We start from the raw sequence: 21936 nt of genomic DNA on the forward strand, positions 1-21936 counted from the left end.
CGAACGCTCTTTCTCTGCGTTTCACTTTACCATAAAACTTCCAGTTACTTTTCTTTATTTACCAAACGTTTGAGTTCACGACTTTTCGAGTATTGTAAACTCCCTCTTAACCCTTATTTTTCAAACGTTCTCCTTTTTTCTTTTTAAACTCTACCTGCCAATTTCATTGTTGACAACAGTACATTCATCACATTTCTCCCCCCCCCCACCGCCATCACATTCCTGTCTGTCACACTCCGTAGCCATTGTGTCTTTTACCTCAGAATGTTCCGTCCCAGACGAAGGGTCTGGAACCCCTTACCTCAGAATTTTTCGTCCCAGACGAAGGGTCTGGAAACCCTTTACCTCAGAATTTTTCGTCCCAGAAGAAGGGTCTGGAAACCCTTTAACTCAGAATTTTTCGTCCCAGACGAAGGGTCTGGAAACCCTTTACCTCAGAATTTTTCGTCCCAGACGAATGGTCTGGAAACCCTTACTCGTTTAGGCGACGACCAATGACCCAGGGTGAGCTACACCCAACTATTAGTTTATTCGTCAATGAAACTGCCCGTCACGGTAGTCGAGACACATTGGCGCGAGATGACCACTTATTTATAGCTTTTTATGTAATGGCGGACAAGGGAGAAATGCAATCAATCCATCAAAATGTCCACTCTCACATCCCCGTCTCGTACAAAACACCTACTCTGTGTCTGGGGTACAAACAGTGTTTGACTTACATACTTCAAGACAGACTCCTAAAGCAGATTTTAGAAAGAGGCTCTGCTTACCTTGTAAGAGGTGTCCAATTCTCAGCGTGTCGCGCGGACGGGCCCCCAATTGTTGCGTTTTGGTCCAGTTGTTCCTCCCAGGGAATTCAAGTCACAATTCGCTCCCAAGTTCTTTCCGACACTTAAAGCTGAGTTGAAAAACCACCAGAGACAGAATAGGTATTTTGTTGTATATTCTCAAAGCTTTTCCAATATACATTTTGATTGAGACCAGTCTAACCCTCGAACCTTCTATCGCGCACACCCAAAATGGTCTGTCTCCCCTACGCCAAAAACCTCTCTTTCCTTCCCCCTCCCTAGCCATAACAAAATGCTAGTCACAACACATTCCAAAGAACTCAAGGGCAACACACAGTATACTTGCTGACAGAGCATCAAGAGAAGAAATGGAAGAAGTACAACTTAAATTCGGATATATGTAAATATCTGCCTCCGACAATATATATACACATACATACATACAGTATGTATGTGAAGGAGAAAGCTCTGGTTCACACTCCAATACAGTATGTATGTATGTATGTTTGTATGTAAGTATGTATGTATGTATGTGAAAGAGAAAGCTCTGGTTCACACTCCCATACAGTATGTATATATGTATTTATGTATGTATATAGGTATGTATGTATGTATATATGTATGTATGTATGTATGCATGTATGTATGTATATATGTGAAGGAGAGAGCTCTCGTTCACACTCCCATACAGTATGTATATATGTATTTATGTATGTATATATATATATATATATATATATATAAATGTTTGTATGTATGTATGTATGCATGTATGTATATATGTATATATGTGAAGGATAGATCTCTCGTTCACACTCTCATACAGTATGTATGTATGTATGTATGTATATATGTATTTATGTATGTATGTATATATGTATGTATGTATATATATATGTATGTATGTATGTATGTATATATGTATATAGGTATGTATGTATGTATGTATGTGAAGGAGAAAGCTCTGGTTCACACTCCTATACAGTATGTATGTATGTATGTATGTATGTATGTATGTATGTATGTATATATATATATATATATACATGTGTATATATATATATATATATATATATATATGTTTGTATGTATGTATGTATGCATGTATGTATGTATGTATGTATATATGTGAAAGAGAGAGCTCTCGTTCACACTCCAATACAGTATGTATGTATGTATATGTATATGAAGGAGAGAGCTCTGGTTCACACTCCAATAAAGTATGTATGTATTATCTGGAACATCCCACAGGTGAACAGGCAAATTGGGAACAGGTGGGTGCCATGATTGGGTATAAAAGTAGATTCCATGAAATGCTCAGTCATTTACAAACAAGGATGGGGCGAGGGTCACCACTTTGTCAACAAATGCGTGAGCAAATTGTTGAACAGTTTAAGAAAAACCTTTCTCAACCAGCTATTGCAAGCAATTTAGGGATTTCACCATCTACGGTCCGTAATATCATCAAAGGGTTCAGAGAATCTGGAGAAATCACTGCACGTAAGCAGCTAAGCCCGTGACCTTCGATCCCTCAGGCTGTACTGCATCAACAAGCGACATCGGTGTGTAAAGGATATCACCACATGGGCTCAGGAACACTTCAGAAACCCACTGTCAGTAACTACAGTTTGTTGCTACGTCTGTAAGTGCAAGTTAAAACTCTCCTATGCAAGGCGAAAACCGTTTATCGCTGGTCCTGAGCTCATCTAAGATGGACTGATACAAAGTGGAAAAGTGTTCTGTGGTCTGACGAGTCCACATTTCAAATTGTTTTTGGAAACTGTGGACGTCGTGTCCTCCGGACCAAAGAGGAAAAGAACCATCCGGATTGTTATAGGCGCAAAGTTGAAAAGCCAGCATGTGTGATGGTATGGGGGTGTATTAGTGCCCAAGACATGGGTAACTTACACATCTGTGAAGGCGCCATTAATGCTGAAAGGTACATACAGGTTTTGGAGCAACATATGCTGCCATCCAAGCAACGTTACCATGGACGCCCCTGCTTATTTTAGCAAGACAATGCCAAGCCACGTGTTACATCAACGTGGCTTCATAGTAAAAGAGTGCGGGTACTAGACTGGCCTGCCTGTAGTCCAGACCTGTCTCCCATTGAAAATGTGTGGCGCATTATGAAGCCTAAAATACCACAACAGAGACCCCCGGACTGTTGAACAACTTAAGCTGTACATCAAGCAAGAATGGGAAAGAATTCCACCTGAGAAGCTTCAAAAATGTGTCTCCTCAGTTCCCAAACGTTTACTGAGTGTTGTTAAAAGGAAAGGCCATGTAACACAGTGGTGAACATGCCCTTTCCCAACTACCTTGGCACGTGTTGCAGCCATGAAATTCTAAGTTAATTATTATTTGCAAAAAAATAATAAAGTTTATGAGTTTGAACATCAAATATGTTGTCTTTGTAGTGCATTCAATTGAATATGGGTTGAAAAGGATTTGCAAATCATTGTATTCCGTTTATATTTACATCTAACACAATTTCCCAACTCATATGGAAATAAACTATATATATATACACAGTACAGGCCAAAAGTTTGGACACACCTTCTCATTTCAATGCATTTTCTTTATTTTCATGACTATTTACATTGTAGATTGTCATTGAAGGCATCAAAACTATGACACGTGAAGTGAAAACCATTTCAGGTGACTACCGCTTGAAGCTCATGGAGAGAATGCCAAGAGTGTGCAAAGCAGTAATCAGAGCAAAGGGTGGCTATTTTTGAAGAAACTAGAATATAAAACATGTTTTCAGTTATTTCACCTTTTTTTTTTGTTAAGTACATAACTCCACATGTGTTCATTTGTAGTTTTGATGCCTTCAGTGACAATCTACAATGTAAATAGTCATGAAAATAAAGAACACACATTGATTGAGAAGGTGTGTCCAAAATTTTGGTCTATAATGTGCTGTAACACAGCAGTAAAACGGCTGATCAAACAAAACAGAAGTAGACTAAAGTCACATTTAAAAGAGATAAGTCGTATTCTTGTGCAAGGACCCTGATTATTGCCCAAAAGCTGTCGATTACGAGGATGAAACTTTGTATTTGAACACATCCAGCAGAATACAGTCTTTCAGACTAGCTTGCAGCTTGAAACAATAACAGTTTTGCTGCGTAATTAGCCCTAATTGGCTATTGTTCTCCGTGCACTAATTGGCCCGGTCTAACGGCGTGCCGAGCTCCCTGAGAGTGTCTGCGCTAAAGCCGGGCTATTAATCTCGAGGAGTCGCACTTCAGCTCTGCTGCGGCATCAATGCACCTCTGCTGAATGTTGTCAGCTCAGGGTTCCTTTTTAATTGTCCCGTCGCACACCCGAGGTGGATTGAAGTCGTTTCACTCGCGGCGTAACCGGACGGGTTCACAGCGAGGGAGGCAGCGATCGTAATCTTGCTTTAATCCCTGATTTAGCAGACGGGATGCTGAGATGAGAGTGGAGACGCGTGGAAGGGAGTGAGACGTGCCTGTCGAACACAATGTTGTGTGCTACATGTCAGTAGCCACCATCACACAGAGTAAATGTGTGTGTGTGTTCTAGTATTTCTTCCCTTCTTGAGACATCAACAAGGAAAAGTAGCGTCCATATGAGGACCGGTGAACAAGTTAGGAAATAAATCATGCATCTAATAGAGAATGTCTCATTTGCACCCCCTGGTGGTGAAATCTATCAAAATGAGGGTAGTCCCAAAAAGGAGGGATTTTTCAAATTGACTGTGTGTCTGTTTTAAAAGTGCTCTCCCTCTGGTCAACGTATGAAATAACAAGTGTGTGTAAGAAATTGAAATGCGCCCCCTTTGGCCAAAATTAATTTAAAAAATAAAATAAATATGTATATAGAGACATACTGTAATAACGAAGTAAATAATGAAAATTAAAAGCCAATTACAAACAAAAAATAAAATCTCACAATGTGTCGATTTTTTTCTTATGAAATTGGGAACGATTTCTCATATTCTTTCTGTTTCTGTAAAATTGCAATATTTTCTCCTAAAAGTATTACTTTTTGATGTAAAATTTGTCAGAAAATTCAGACTTTTATCACAATTTTTTGGTTGTCCTTGTAAAATAGTGACATTTTTTGAGTGAAGTCATGACTTTTGTCGTAATTTTTCCAAGTAAAATTCATTATTATAATATTGCCAAAATTGTAAAGTTTTCTTACAAAATTGTGACTTTTGTCGAGTAAAATTACGACTCTTCATAAAATTGCCAAAATGTTAAGCTTTTCTTGTAAAATTGCGACTGTTATTGAGTAAAATTACTAGTTTTGCCTTAATATTGCACAAATGTTCAGTTTTTCTTGCAAAATTTTGACTTGCTTTGAGTAAAATTACGACTTTTATTATAATACTGCCAAAATTCTAGGTTTTTCTTGTGAAATTGTGACCTTTTTCTTGTGAAATTCCAACTTATTTTTCACAACAAGCTTTTTTATATTTGCACAGTTTGTATATATTATTAATGTTGTAAATACTAAAGAGGTAGGCATTTTTAGGCGGTCTCAAGAAGGTAAGAAATACAAGAAAGTGTGTGTGTGTGTGTTCTAGTATTTCCACCTGTCTTGAGACCTCAACAAAGAGAAGTAGCGTCCAAATGAGGACCGGTGAACAAGTTAGGACATAAATCATGCATCTAATAGAGAATGTCTCATTTGCACCCCCTGGTGGTGAAATCTATCAAAATGAGTGTGGTCTCAAAAAGGAGGGATTTTTCTAATTGACTGTGTGTCGGTTTTAAAAGTGCTCCCCCTCTGGTCAACATATGAAATAACAAGTGTGTGTGTGTAAGAAATTGAAATGCGCCCCCTTAGGCTAAAATTAATTTAAAAAAATAAAATAAATATGTATATAGAGACATACTGTAATAACGAAGTAAATAATGAAGATTAAAAAACAATTACAAACAAAAGATACAATCTCACAATGTGTCAATTTTTTTCTTATGAAATTGGGAACGATTTCTCATATTCTTTCTGTTTCATTACAAAGGCAGCAATATATGACAAAACAAGTGGGCAGCAAAAGAAGGACATCCCTATTCTTCCCCGAAAAATCTTAATAATTTTGAAGTAAATAATGAAGATTAAAAACCAATTACAAACAAAAAAATTCAAAAAAAATAATAAATTAACTAAAAGAAGTCTTTTTCTCGGTGTTGACTTTTTTCTTATAAAATTGGGAACAATTTCTCATATTCTTTCCGTTTCTGTAATATTGCAATATTTTCTCGTAAAATTATTACTTTATGTAAAACTATTAATTTTTAATGCAGAATGGTGACGTTTGTCATATAAAATTCTGACTTATCACAATATTGCCAATTTGTTTTTGGTTCTTGTAAAAGAGTAATTTTTTTTCCCGCAAAATTCCGATTTTTATAACATTGCCAACATTTTTAAGTTTTCTTATAAAATTGTGACTGTTGTCGAGTAAAATTAGGACTCTTTTCATAAAATTGCCAAATTTTTATTGAGTAAAATTCCAACTTGTATCTTAATATTGCACAAATGTCCAGTTTTCCTTGTAAAATTTCGACTTTCGATGAGTAAAATGACAACTTTTATTATAAGTTCTAGGTTTTTCTCGTGAAATTCCAACTAATTTTTCAAAACAATCTTTTTTTATATTTGCTATATTTTATAAATACAAATCTTTATATATCTGGAAGGGTGGTCCTAAAGAGGTAGGCATTTTTTGAGGTCTCAAGAAGGTAAGAAATACAAGAATGTGTGTGTGTGTGTGTGTGTGTCCACTCGTAGCTGCACAATCTTTAGGACTCCGCTAAAAGATTGTTTGTTCGATGCTGGATAATTAGCGATCTAGAAAATGAAAGTCAGCTCCTTCAATTTGATTTCTAAGCCACCAGCGTGATCGGTTGGCTGAATAGGCCTACTATTAAAAAAACGCTGTGCCAATTAAAATAATAGGTCTAAAAAAACATTTGAAAAAAGTCTATAACTCACTGTGATGTAGTGTATTGATTTGACCACTTTGGTGAAACGTGTCCAGGCTGCCTTTCCTCGGGAAACTCTGCGATTGTGACGATTTGGACCTGGAACACCTGCAGAAATACAGTTCATGAGTGGGCGTGGAATGAATGGCCGAGTTATTAGAGGTTCCCCTATATGTCAAGGAACAGGACCCCACTCTTTGCGGTTGTTTCGGGCAGTGGTTCTCAGACTTTTTAACACCAAGTCCCACCTCAGAAGAAAATTCAATGACCAACATTGAAATACAGTAGCATAGTAGGCCTAAGTATCCATTAAAAACAAGGCAGAGGCTTTATTTAACAAGTATAATTCATAACATTACACAAAGTTTGAACAGTAACATTGTGTTTGAATATAGGAAAGAAAAACAATGTACTTTAACCAAGTGATTATCTGGCGTACCACTAGTGAGAATCACTGGTTCAGGGTCACAACCACTAGGGAGGTCCACAGATGTTTTTATGGAACCCGTAACCAATGTGGGGTTCCTCAAGGCTCAATTTTAGGTCCGTCTTTTTAATCTATATATGCTGCCTCGTGGGGACGTCATTGGGAGACACAGCATTTTTTAGTTATTAGTTATAGGTCTTGAAAGCCAGAGGGAGAAACTCTTACCAGAATTACAATTAAAAAAAACAATGTATAAAATATTTTTGATTTTTGACTCTGAGCGGACTTTTATCCCACATATCAAAAATATTACAAAAATATTTTTTGGTAATTTTACGAACAATCTGCCCGGTTCTCTCTTTTATTTCCTGTCGTTTAGTATAGTAATAGGCTGTACTTGTATAGCGCTTTTCTACCTTCAAGGTACTCAAAGCGCTTTGACACTACTTCCACATTTACCCATTCACACACACATTCACACACTGATGGAGGGAGCTGCCATGCAAGGCGCTAACCAGCACCCATCAGGAGCAAGGGTGAAGTGTCTTGCTCAGGACACAACGGACATGACGAGGTTGGTACTAGGTGGGGATTGAACCAGGTATGGAGGTTAATTTGTGTCCTTCTTACGAAAGCTTTTATTTGACACCGAATATATGTAAACATTTTTGCATTTGAATTTTGTGAACTTAATTATTTTACGTCAAAATATGCTGACACCGAAATTGAAATGAAATTTTTTTTTATTAAAAAGCGTGTGTTTAAAAATTCAGTGTAAAAAAAATTAAGTGTAAAAAAAAAATCGGTATTTAGAAATTTGGGTGTAAAAAAATTAAGTGTAAAAATATATTAATATAAAACATTTTAGTGTATAAAAACTTTGTGTTTAAAAATTCAGTGAACAAAAATTCTGTGTTTAAAAATTCAGTGAATAAAAATTCAGTGTAAAAATATTCAGTGTTTAAAAATTCAGTGAATAACAATTTGGGTGTAAAAATATTAAGTGTAAAAATATTCAGTGTGAAAAATTTTAGTGTATAAAAAATTTGTGTTTAAAAAATTTGTGTTTAAAAATTCAGTGAATAAAAATTCAGTGCAAAAAATATTCAGTGTTTTAAAAGTCGGTGTATAAAAATTTAATGTTTGAAAGTTCAGTGTAAAAATATTCAGTGTTTAACAATTCAGTGAATAAAAATTTGGGTGTAAAAATATTAAGTGTAAAAATGTTCAGTATAAAAAATTTTACTGTATAAAAAATTAGTGTTTGAAAATTCAGTGTAAAAATATTCAGTGTTTTAAAAGTCAGTGTATTAAAAATTCGGGTGTAAAAATATTAATTGTAAAAATATTCAGTGTATAAAAACTTTGCGTTTGAAAATTCAGTGAATAAAAATTCAAAGTTTTAAAAGTCAGTGTACAAAAATTCAGTGTAAAAATAATTCAGCGTTTAAAAAATAATTGTAAAAATATTAAGTGCAAAAAAAACAGTGTATAAAATATTCAGTTTAAAAATATTAAGTGTAAAAAAATAATTGTATAAAATATTCAGTGTAAAAAAAGTTTGTGTTTGAATTACAATTTAAAAAAAACTATCTATAAAAGATAGATTTTTGAAAAAAACATTCAGTGTAGAAATATTGATTTAATTTAATTTTATGTTATTTCATTGATATTATGTTGGTGCAAAAAAAGAGTGTATAAAATATTCAGTTTAAAAATATTAAGTGTAAAAATATTAATTGTATAAAAATATTCAGTGTAAAAAAGGTTTGTGTTTGAATTACAATTTAAAAAAAAAACATCTATAAAAGATAGATTTTTGAAAAAAAAAAATTCAGTGTAGAAATATTGATTTAATTTAATTTAATGTTATTTAGTTTATATGTTGTGGTATTTCATTTTATTGTATTTCATTGTACTGATTTATTTCATTTCATTGTTTTTAATTTTGTTTGATTCAATTTAATTTTATGTTATTTCATTTATATTATTTCATTTTATGTTGTGTTATTTCACTTAATTTTATGTTGTGGTATTTCATTTTATTGTATTTCATTGTGTTATGTTATTTCATTTCATTGTTTTTAATTTTGTTTATTTCATTTCATTTTATGTTATTTATTTTTATTTTTTATTTTATTTTAATAATTTATAAATATCGCCAAATTTCCTTCATGCTTAGTTCCTTCCGACATTGATGGTATTGTTGTATTTGGTAGATGTACTTTTTATTTTTGTCTTTTGTTTGTTTTTACACGGAATAATCTCTGCCAAATCATTTATTTCCACCTGCATTTTGATGTAATTTGGTTTGGCATCAATGATTTGGGGGGAAAAAAAAAAACTTCTGTCACACAGTTAAAAAAAACCCAAAACAGTCATATTGCATAAACTGTTGTCACGTGTAAAATATTGGATTGGTTAATAAACCACCAGCTGGAAAGTGCGAGGGAACACAAATCCTCTTCAGGATGGTTTTGTTCTTTTCTTTTTTCTCCACAAATGATTACATTCATTCTCCCTCTTTGAACATCTGTATCAGCTCATTATTATTCATCCCAAACTTGACTCAAATGTGGATTTACTGATCAAACAGCACCACCCTGTGGTGACTGTGCGGTATTACACCTCTCCAATGACACTACTATGACCACTAGTACCTTATCAGCCCTGTCACTAGAAATATATTCTGCACTTTATCTGGCCAAATATATAAATAAGAATGTTTATTTATGTCCCAACTGACAGGACGGTAAATCTGCCGCTACTTTAAATTGCACACCGCCTCAGATTTGACAGATTGTGTTTGCAAATATATCTCGGTGCATTTTGTTTCCCCGTCATACTTGTTACAAGGATTTGCTGCTGGTTGTGTAATCATTTCTGCACCTTGGAGCATAAACAACTGTTGTTGTTTTTTTAGATATACCTATTACGTTGGTTTGTATTGTCTTAAAGCATAAATAAACGTAAATTAAAGCACAAATTGGGATTTTTAGATACTCGGGGGTGGAAAAAAGCTGGGATTTGAATAACTGATGGCAAATCCTTCACAGTGTTGCACGCATGAATAACCTGACATTTAAGATTGTTTTGGCTCTTTCACAGCAATTACTGGAGAGACACAACATTAGGTACACCTGCAATCAGGGCAAAGTGCGTTTTTTAATCATCCCTTTGTACATTTAATAAAATAAGGAAATCATGAACGATACATTACAATAACACACGTTTATTGTACAAAATGTGTCAAAGTGGCCCCGCATACTTAATTTTTTTTGTACACAGCCCTCAGAGGAAAAAGTTTGGACACCTTAAGACACGTCACTTCATCTTTCTAATGCATTTTATTTTGACAGGCGGTTGCTGTTCTTCTTAACTCACCATTTACCTGACACATGAAATGTGACAAATTTGGGGCGTGCACTATCTACTTTAGCCACCAGACGGCAGTAGTGTTGAATATTTTAAAATGTGTTTTGTGGTCCTTCCAATTTTGACCACAGCGGCTGGTTTAACTCGTTATTACAGTATGGCCCAATTTGTCGCGGTTTACCTGACACATGAAACGTGACAAATTTGGGGCAAGCCACCAGATGGCAGTAGTGTTGAATATTTTAAAATGTGTTTTGTGGCCATTGCAATTTTGACCACAGCGGCTGGTTTAACTCAGTAGGGCCCCATTTGTCCCGGTTTACCTGACACATGAAATGTGACAAATTTGGGTCATCTACTATCTACTTTAGCCACCAGATGGCAGTAGTGTTAAATATTTTAAAAATGTGTTTTTTAACAGAGCGGCTGGTTTATCTCATTAATACAGTATGGCGCCAATTGTCGGTGTTTGCCTGACACATGAAACGTGACAAATTTGGGGCGTGCACTATCTACTTTAGCCACCAGATGGCAGTAGTGTTGAATATTTTAAAATGTGTTTTGCGGCCGTTCCAATTTTGACCACAGCGGCTGGTTTAACTCATTAATGCAGTATGGCCCCATTTGTCGCGGTTTAACTGACACATGAAACGTGACAAAATTGGGGCAAGCCACCAGATGGCAGTAGTGTTGAATATTTTAAAATGCGTTTTGAGGTCCATTCTAATTTTGACCACAGCGTGTGGTTTAACTCACTAATACAGTATGGTGCCATTTGTCACGGTTTACCCGACATATGAAACGTGACAAATTTGGGGCGTGCACTATCTACTTTAACCACCAGGTGGCAGTAGTGTTGAATATTAAAAAATGTGTTTTGCGGCCGTTCCAATTTTGACCATAGCGGCTGGTTTACAGTATGGTCCCATTTGTTGCCTGACACATGAAACGTGACAAATTTGGGGCAAGCCACTAGATGGCGGTAGTGCTGAATATTTAAAAAAAATTGTTTTGTGGCCATTCCAATTTTGACCACACCGGCTGGTTTAACTCGTTATTACAGTATGGCCCAATTTGTCGCGGTTTACCTGACACATGAAACGTGACAAATTTGGGGCCTGCACTATCTACTTTAGCCACCAGATGGCAGTAGTGTTGAATATTTTAAAATGTGTTTTTGACCACAGCGGCTGGTTAATCGCATTAATTACAGTATGGCCCCTTTTGTCGCGGTTTAGCTGACACATGAAACGTGACAAACTTGGGGCGTGCACCATCTACTTTAGCCATCAGATGGCAGTAGTGTTGAATGTCTTAAAATGTGTTTTGCGGCCATTCCAATTTTGACCACAGCGGCTGGTTTAACCCACTAATGGAGTATGGCGCCATTTGTTGCGATTTACCAGACACATGAAACGTGACAAATTTGGGGCAAGCCACTAGATGGCAGTAGTGTTGAATATTTAAAAAAATGTGTTTTGTGGCCATTCCAATTTTGACCACACCGGCTGGTTTAACTCATTCATACAGTATGGCCCCATTTGTCGCGGTTTACCTGACACATGAAACGTGACACATTTGGGGCGTGCACTATCTACTTTAGCCACCAGATGGCAGTAGTGATGAATATTTTAAAATGTGTTTTACGGCCGTTCCAATTTTGACCACAGCGGCTGGTTTAACTCATTAATACAGTATGGCCGCATTTGTCGCGGTTTACCTGACACATGAAACGTGACAAATTTGCAGCATTTATTATCTACTTTAGCCACCAGACGGCAGTAGTGTTGAATATTTCAAAATGTGTTTTGCGGCCATTCCAATTTTGACCACAGCGGCAGTCGCTATGTGGAGTGGCACTTTCCATCATTTTCAGCAGACTGCATTGCAATTAACTCTCTTCTCTACTGTAAATACAACTAAACTATATACTAGCAAAGTCTACCGGTACTACCTCTAGGCTACTTATTCACATAAAATCTAACTGTGCCGTAATTTGATAACTTTGTTGTTCTCGACGTCACAGCTGCCTCAAGCACTTGGCCGGGAAACAAGCAGTCAAGCACTCAGAGCGGACTTCGTCGGACTGCATTTAAGTCAGTTCTGCTCAAATAGTGGGGCGAGCCCCCTTGGGGGGGCACCGTGCTCATTGTCGCCATTAATGTTTATAGAAATGTTTATAGTTTAAAATAAAATATTTGTTTTCATTAATTCTACTTAAAATTAAAACACTTAATAATTTTAATTTAATTTTTATTAAATTTTTTTAATTATATTTTAAGCAAATTTAAATATTTTTTGTTACACACTTAAAAACAATGTCAATAAAGTTACTCTTTGTTGTAAGTTGACCTATATTTCTTTCTTTTCTGCTGTCTTTAACCTTAATAAGGCTGCAATGCATCGGAAAGTTGCGCACTACAAAACATGCTCATTGTCGCCATTAATGTTTATAGAAATGTTTAGTTTAAAATAAAATATTTTTAAAAATAAAATATATTTTTTCATTAATTCTACTTAAAATTAAAACACTTACCGGTAATAATTTTAATTTAATTTTGGTTTAAAAAAAAAATTATATTTTAGGCAAATTTAATTATTTTTTGTTACACACTTAAAAACAATGTCAATAAAGTTACTCTGTTGTAAGTTGACCTATATTTCTTTCTTTTTTGTTGTCTTTAACCTTAATAAGGATGCAATGCATCTGAAAGTTGCGCACTACAAAACACGCTCATTGTCGCCATTAATGTTTATAAAAATGTTTGTAGTTTAAAATAAAATATATTTTTAAATTAAATATATTTTTTCATTAATTCTACCTCAAATTAAAACATTTAATAATGTTAATTTAATTTTAATAAAATAAAATTATATTTTAAATATTTTTTGTTACACACATAAAAACAATGTCAATAAAGTTATTCTTTGTTGTTAGTAGACCTATATTTCTTTCTTTTTTGTTGTCTATAACGTTAATTAGAATGCAATGCTATGCAGAGGTGTACTTATAACAATTCTATGTACAAATGATACTATTTATCGTTGTGGCAGAGAGTGGGGTTGGGCATAATGTTTTCTTCTTCCTCGGGGGGCGGAACTGATACGAAGAAAGAAGAAAGCACTCAAAAGTGCAGTAAGGCTCCACATTTTAAACCACACTAGCTCGATGCTAATTGTACATTAGAATGAGCGATTTTACATTTCCAAATTTGCTAATGAAAACTACAAGTAAGATGCATGTATTTTGGGTGTGCGATAACTACTTTACGTACAGTGTAAACACTTTGTAGGTTCAACAAAAGAAAAGACTGGCCCCTTTCAAATGTAATGGCTGTGTGAAAGGAACCAAGTCCTAATTGAAATAAATTCTACAGTAGTAAAACTCTGCTTGTCACCTGATTGAAAAGCAAGTCTTCCATCAGTTTGTGTTACAATTTAATGAGGCGATTAAACATTCATATGCTTTCCTAATTACAAGCAGCCCACAGTAAAACCAGTTCGACACTTCCGTCGTTACCAGAATAATTCATAGCACATTTGGTGTACCTAATAAAGTGTCAAAACTTTTTTTGTCAGCAGGGTCCTTGGTAAAAAGAGACAAAAGTGTTATTGCAGTTGGAACTGCATTTGATCCAAAGTGATGATACTTTAGGATTTTCGAGGAAATTATCATTTGTGTATATTGTATGATCGCTGTAATAATGTAAACATGACTAAATGCTGCGGCGTTACAGTGCTACCTCAACTTAGCCTGGAGTGTTTTCAGATAAGAGCTGTATCTTGGCTAATTGTTATGCTAATGTCATTTTTCTTGGAAACATCCCCGCCACTAGTTGGCGTAGCAAATGTCACAGTGGTCCCCGGCCGCTCTACTCACTACGCCATACCGCCCCCATTATAACACTTATATAAGACTTTTAAAGTCATTTTGATAGTAGGCTAATATAGACACTTACATCATGTGTTGCCCCCATTATAACACTTATAAAAGAATTTCAAAGTCATTTTGATAGTAGGCTAATATAGCTAAAATAGACACTTACATCATGTGTTGTCTTCATTACAACACTTATATAAGACTTTTAAAGGCATTTTGATAGTAGGCTAATATAGACACATCATGTGTTGCCTTCATTATATAGCACCTGTATAAGACTTTAAAGCCATTTTGATAGTAGGCTAATATCGCTAATATAGACACATCATGTGTTGCCTTCATTAAAAAACTTTTAAAGTCGTTTTGATAGTAGGCTAATATAGATAATATAGACACATGTGTTGCCTTCATTATAACACTTATATAAGACTTTTAAAGTCATTTTGATAGTAGGCTAATATGGACACTTACATCATGTGTTGCCTTCATTATATAACACTTATATAAGACTTTAAAGTAATTTTGATAGTAGGCTAATATAGACACTTACATCATGTGTTGCCTTCATTATAACACTTATATAAGACTTTTAAAGGCATGTTGATAGTAGGCTAATATAGACACATCATGTGTTGCCTTCATTATATAGCACTTGTATAAGACTTTAAAGCCATTTTGATAGTAGGCTAATATCGCTAATATAGACACATCATGTGTTGCCTTCATTAAAAACTATTAATGTCGTTTTGATAGTAGGCTAATATAGCTAATATAGCCACTTACATCATGCGTTGCCTTCATTATAACACTTACATAAGACTTTTAAAGTCATTTTGATAGTAGGCTAATATAGACACTTACATCATGTGTTGCCCCCATTATAACACTTATATAAGAATTTTAAAGTCATTTTGATAGTAGGCTAATATAGCTAATATAGACACTTACATCATGTGTTGCCTTCATTATAACACTTATATAAGACTTTTTAAGTCATTTTGATAGTAGGCTAATATAGAAACTTACATCATGTGTTGCCCCCATTATAACACTTATATAAGACTTTTAAAGTCATTTTGATAGTAGGCTAATATAGACACTTACATCATGTGTTGCCTTCATTATAACACTTATGTAAGACTTTTAAAGGCATTTTAATAGTAGGCTAATATAGACACATCATGTGTTGCCTTCATTATATAGCACTTGTATAAGACTTTAAAGCCATTTTGATAGTAGGCTAATATAGACACTTACATCATGTGTTGCCTTCATTATATAACACTTATATAAGACTTTAAAGTAATTTTGATAGTAGGCTAATATAGCTAATATAGACACATCATGTGTTGCCTTCATTAAAAAACTTTTAAAGTCGTTTTGATAGTAGGCTTATATAGCTAATATAGACACATCATGCGTTGCCTTCATTATAACACTTATATAAGACTTTTAAAGTAATTTTGATAGTAGGCTAATATAGACACTTACATCATGTGTTGCCTTCATTATATAACACTTACATAAGACTTTAAAGTAATTTTGATAGTAGGCTAATATAGCTAATATAGACACATCATGTGTTGCCTTCATTATAACACTTACCGTATTTTCCGCACTATAAGGCGCACCGGATTATTAGCCGCACCTTCTATGAATTACATATTTCATAATTTTGTCCACCAATAAGCCGCCCCGGACTATAAGCCGCGCCTACGCTGCGCTAAAGTGAATGTCAAAAAAACGCTGCGCTAAAGTGAATGTCAAAAAAACAGTCAGATAGTTCAGTCAAACTTTAATAATATATTGAAAACCAGCGTTCTAACAACTCTGTCCCAAAATGTACGCAAATGTGCAATCACAAACATAGTAAAATTCAAAATGGTGTAGAGCAATAAATAGCAACATAATGTTGCTCGAACGTTAATGTCACAACACACAAAATAAACATAGCGCTCACCTTCTGAAGTTATTCTTCATTCGTAAATCCTTCGAATTCTTCGTCTTCGGTGTCCGAATTGAAAAGTTGCGCAAGCGTGGGATCCAAAAATGGCCGGCTCCGCCTCGTCGAAGTCATCGGATTCAGTGTCGCTGTTGTTGTGCAGCAGTTCTGTGAATCCTGCCTTCCGGAAAGCTCGGACCACAGTTGTGACCGAAATATCTGCCCAGGCATTTACGATCCACTGGCAGATGTTGGCGTATGTCGACCGGCGCTATCTGCCCGTCTTAGTGAAGGTGTGTTCGCCTTCGGAGCTGTGTGAAAAAAGCCACCCGGCCTCTTCGCGTAAACTTCCCTTAACCACTCGCTCATCTTTTCTTCATCCATCCATCCCTTCGAGTTAGCTTTTATGATGACGCCGGCTGGAAAGGTCTCTTTTGGCAAGGTCTTCCTTTTGAATATCACCATGGGAGGAAGTTAGCATGGCAAGCTAGAACCACAGTGAAGGATGACTTCTCATTCCCTGTGGTGCGAATATTCACCGTACGTGCTCCCGTTCCACAGTGCAGTTCACAGGAATATCAGTTGCTGTGAAATACGGTAGTAATCCGTGTGCAGATGGAGAGATTGCGTCTTTTTATGAACCGGATCCTTGTCGCGTAGTAGGAGCCATTTTGTGGTCTTTACAGATGTAAACAGGAAATGAAACGTACGGTGATATCCGCGCGTTTTTTCTTCTTCTTCCGGGGGCGGGTGAAGCGCTTCCTGTTCTATGGGGGCGGGTGCTTTCCTTGGCGGTTGCTTGCGTAGAAGAAGAAGCGCTTCCTGTTCTACCGGGAAAAAAGATGGCGGCTGTTTACCGAAGTTGCGAGACCGAAACTTTATGAAAATGAATCGTAATAAAGCGCACCGGGTTATAAGGCGCACTGTCAGCTTTTGAGAAAAATTGTGGTTTTTAGGTGCGCCTTATAGTGCGGAAAATACGGTATATAAGACTTTTCATTTTTTGTGGCTTTAGACGGATTTGTTTTCCGTATTTTTGGTCCAATATGGCTCTTTCAACGTTTTGGGATGCCAACCCCTGGTGTAGTGATTCACGTAGAGGAGCTAACTTGTATCCAACTAACTTAGGCCTATCTACTCAACGTGTTGTGTAAAAGTGGTAAGCTTGTTACAGTGGTAAGAAAACACCCGGCTCTCCAAGGACCACCAGGATGACCAACAACCTACTACGCTACGAGGCCCAAGTATTCATTAAAAACAAGGCAAAACATTCAATATTTTTGGCCACTGTGACATTGCACACAGTTTGAACAGTAACACTGTGTTTGAATATAGGAAAATAAAACACTTTGGTACCACATTTCGAGAAATAAGACTATTCGATCAGAAACAAAACTCACCTTGCATGTGTCAATCAGTGGCTCACCAGAATGGTCTTTGTGCGGATACTCCAGTCCGTAGTCAGGGTTTACTTGAGTTATTCGACTCGAGAGAATAAGAAAATATGTTTAAAGTGAAGAGTCGTCAAGGAAATGGAACATTTTGAAGTGACTCACCACTATATAAGTAAAAGTCTTCAAGTGGGGTCACAATGCTGGTCCATGTCCACATACTGATTGAAGGTGATCTTGTGAGCCAGTCTGGACCTGAAAATCCTAAAAGTCCGCAGCCAAATTTTGACCCCGGCCCCTCTGGTGTGAGGCATCAGCAACTTTTATTATTTTGTTGTAGTCAGCAAGACTTAAAAGGGACTGCACTTTTTCATTTTTATTTTGCCTATCGTTCACAATCATTATGAGAGACAAGAACACACTTTTTTTTTTTTAAATTAGGATTTTAAAGATGATTAAAAATGTTGTAGCCTTCAAAGCCCTTTAAAACAACTCCATCAACATTTTATATACACACTGCAAGTTTATATATAATGTAGTAACACACACATCCATAACAATACGTAATATGTTCATATATGTTCGTATTTTGGTCATTTTATGCATTCCGTTTCCATAGCAACGCACTTCCGACTTCCGGCAACAAATGTGTGTTGTGTTCTAATCGGACAACGGAGACGACTAGTTTTGGACTAACTTATATTTTTTGAAGGTGAATATACAGAGGATGAACTACTGCTTCTAGAAGAGTGAAACGTTGGCGCGGACGGAAGCTGAGAGAGTGAGGTGAAAGGGACGACGTTATAAATGTGAAAAGACACTGGTTTAAATGCAACTTAGATATTGGGTTTCACTATGCAAAGAGAAAAGCGCTATATAAGTATAATTCACTTCACACAACTTGGAGCCAAGCTATTTTGACATAAATGGAGTGCTTACCCAAATAAACCGGGAAAAAACACATCCCTGGCCAGCTGGACCAAACGAACCATCGGGTGAGTCGCACTTTAAATACTGCTCATGATACACACATTACGTCATCGTGTACAAACAAAACATGAAATGTGGGTTAATATGATTGTTCATGTGTTTCAGTCAGTACAGATTGGGTGTCCCATCGCATTGTGTTGTGCATTATAAACTCAAACTCAATTCAGGTGCTGACGTAGTAGCGGGCTTATTTCTCGCCGTAGTTAGATTTTTACGGCACGCCGATGTGTTATTAAGCTAGAAAAAGAGTTCCTCAGTGTTCGCTCTTACAATAACAATGTTGCTACAGCTTGGTTATTGTACAGGTGACGGAACGTAAATGAAGTATTGTTGACGGTTTTTGAAAGCATTTTTTTAAGTGATTTAGAGGTAGAATTGATTGCTCCCATTCAAGGTCGAGTAAAGTCCCATGCCTCCCAACATGCTTTACATATACAAAAATGACATCATAAATGTGTTTAATGCTGTATAATACTGTATTTATATTATTCACATGTGAATAATGCTGTATAATAGACTGTATTTATATTATTCACATGTGAATAATGCTGTATAATAGACTGTATTTATATTATTCACATGTGAATAATGCTGTATAATAGATGATTTATATTATTCACATGTGAATAATGCTGTATAATAGACTGTATTTATATTATTCACATGTGAATAATGCTGTATAATACACTATATTATTCACATGTGAATAATGCTGTATAATAGACTGTATTTATATTATTCGCATGTGAATAATGCTGCATAATAGACTGTATTTATATTATTCACATGTGAATAATGCTGTATAATAGACTATTTATATTATTCACATGTGAATAATGCTGTATAATAGACTGTATTTATATTATTCATATGTGAATAATGCTGTATAATAGACTATTTATATTATTCACATGTGAATAATGCTGTATAATAGACTTTATATTATTCACATGTGCATAATGCTGTATAATAGACTATATTATTCACATGTGAATGATGCTGTATAATAGACTGTATTTATATTGTTCGCATGTGAATAATGCTGTATAATAGACTGTATTTATATTATTCATATGTGAATAATGCTGTATAATACTGTATTTATATTATTCACATGTGAATTATGCTGTATAATAGACTGTATTCATATTAATCACATGTGAATAATGCTGTATAATAGACTTTATATTATTCACATGTGCATAATGCTGTATACTACTGTATTTATATTATTCACATTCACATGTGAATAATGCTGTATAATAGACTGTATTTATATTATTCACATGTGAATAATGCTGTATAATAGACTATTTATATTATTCACATGTGAATAATGCTGTATAATAGACTTTATATTATTCACATGTGCATAATGCTGTATAATAGACTATATTATTCACATGTGAATGATGCTGTATAATAGACTGTATTTATATTGTTCGAATGTGAATAATGCTGTATAATAGACTGTATTTATATTATTCATATGTGAATAATGCTGTATAATACTGTATTTATATTATTCACATGTGAATTATGCTGTATAATAGACTGTATTCATATTAATCACATGTGAATAATGCTGTATAATAGACTTTATATTATTCACGTGTGCATAATGCTGTATAATACTGTATTTATATTATTCACATGTGAATGATGCTGTATAATAGACTGTATTTATATTATTCACGTGTGAATAATGCTGTATAATAGACTATATTATTCACATGTAAATAATGCTGTATAATAGACTATTTGTTATTCACATGTGAATAATGCTGTATAATAGACTGTATTTATATTATTCACATGTGAATAATGCTGTATAATAGACTGTATTTATATTATTCACATGTGAATAATGCTGTATAATAGACTGTATTTATATTATTCACATGTAAAAAATACCTAAGTCTTTATTGTCTATTGTGAGCGAACTGTGGTGCCGAATTTCCCCCAGGGATCAATAAAGTACTTTCTATTCTACTCTATTGATGCAGCTTTTTTGTCACCATCTAGAGGATAACATTAGTTTTTCTAGGTCAATGACCTTCAACTATGCTGTATGAAACCATGCGCAGCATTTGGTTGTACGTCCTAATGCAAACAACCTTCCCTAGTCATGGTGCAAGAAAAATAATAATAATTCAGCCGACACAAAATGTCAACAGACATGGTCACTGAACTTTGTGGATATTATAAAAAACTTCATTCACCATAAAATGTTTTTAAAAATTACACCCATTTAAATCCATTACAAAGCATGATGGGAAAAATGCAAAACACTCTTCACACTTATATCCATGTTTGGCGCATTTTAGCTGCTTGACAGTTCTGATGGATTACAACCCGTTAAAAAGGAACTTTTACAAATGAAGCGACCGTCCGCAGTTATTTATTGGTTCGCAATAAAAGCTTTTAAATCGAAAAGTTTGTAAATCGAGGTCCCGCTGTAGGTCTTTACAGCTAAATCTACGCAAATTTTGACAAAAGAACCATCATTTCATGTTTTACATACAACGGTAAATGGATTATACTTGTATAGCGCTTTTCTACCTTCAAGGTACTCAAAGCGCTTTGACACTTTTTCCACATTCACCCATTCACACACACATTCACACACCGATGGCGGGAGCTGCCATTCAAGGCCCTAACCACGACCCATCAGGAGCAAGGGTGAAGTGTCTTGCTCAAGGACACAACGGACGTGACTAGGTTGGTAGAAGGTGGGGATTGAACCAGGAACCCTCAAATTGCTGGCACGGCCACTCTCCCAATCGCGCCACGCCGTCCCCATACTAGAATAAAGTGTTCTAAAAATAGAAATTAAATCAAATGACATGACCCCAAAAGGGACAAGCGGTAGGAAATGGATGGATGGATGGACATGACCCCTTTTTTTCTTTGACGCGCTTGAAAGAGTGGCAGCACATCACAGTAGCTACTTTGACTTCCTTCATTTTACTTTATTTTTGGTATTATTCTCAACTTTTCTTGCCTTTTTAAAAAAAAATTGTATCACTTATATTTTCCATAAACCACTAATTATGGTTCTTGGGCGCTTTTGTGTGTTTTCGTTACTCGTCCCGTGGAACTACGGAAAAAGCGGCACAAAGCTGAAGGAGCGGAGAAGGGCATTTTTTCAGAACAATTTCCTTTGGGGATCAA

General features: G+C 35.3%; 1 long non-coding RNA gene across 1 annotated transcript; it reads right to left on the reverse strand.

Annotated features, from left to right (window-relative positions):
* Positions 1–3436: 3436 nt before the first annotated feature.
* On the reverse strand, positions 3437–19526 carry LOC133580524 (uncharacterized). Its single transcript, XR_009812219.1, has 3 exons — positions 17782–19526; positions 6768–6865; positions 3437–4269 (listed from the first exon to the last, which is right to left on the reverse strand). It is a non-coding gene; the product is annotated as an uncharacterized lncRNA (long non-coding RNA).
* Positions 19527–21936: the final 2410 nt, after the last annotated feature.

Source organism: Nerophis lumbriciformis, linkage group LG03, assembly GCF_033978685.3.
Source record: "Nerophis lumbriciformis linkage group LG03, RoL_Nlum_v2.1, whole genome shotgun sequence".
NCBI classification, from domain to species: Eukaryota; Metazoa; Chordata; class Actinopteri; order Syngnathiformes; family Syngnathidae; genus Nerophis; species Nerophis lumbriciformis.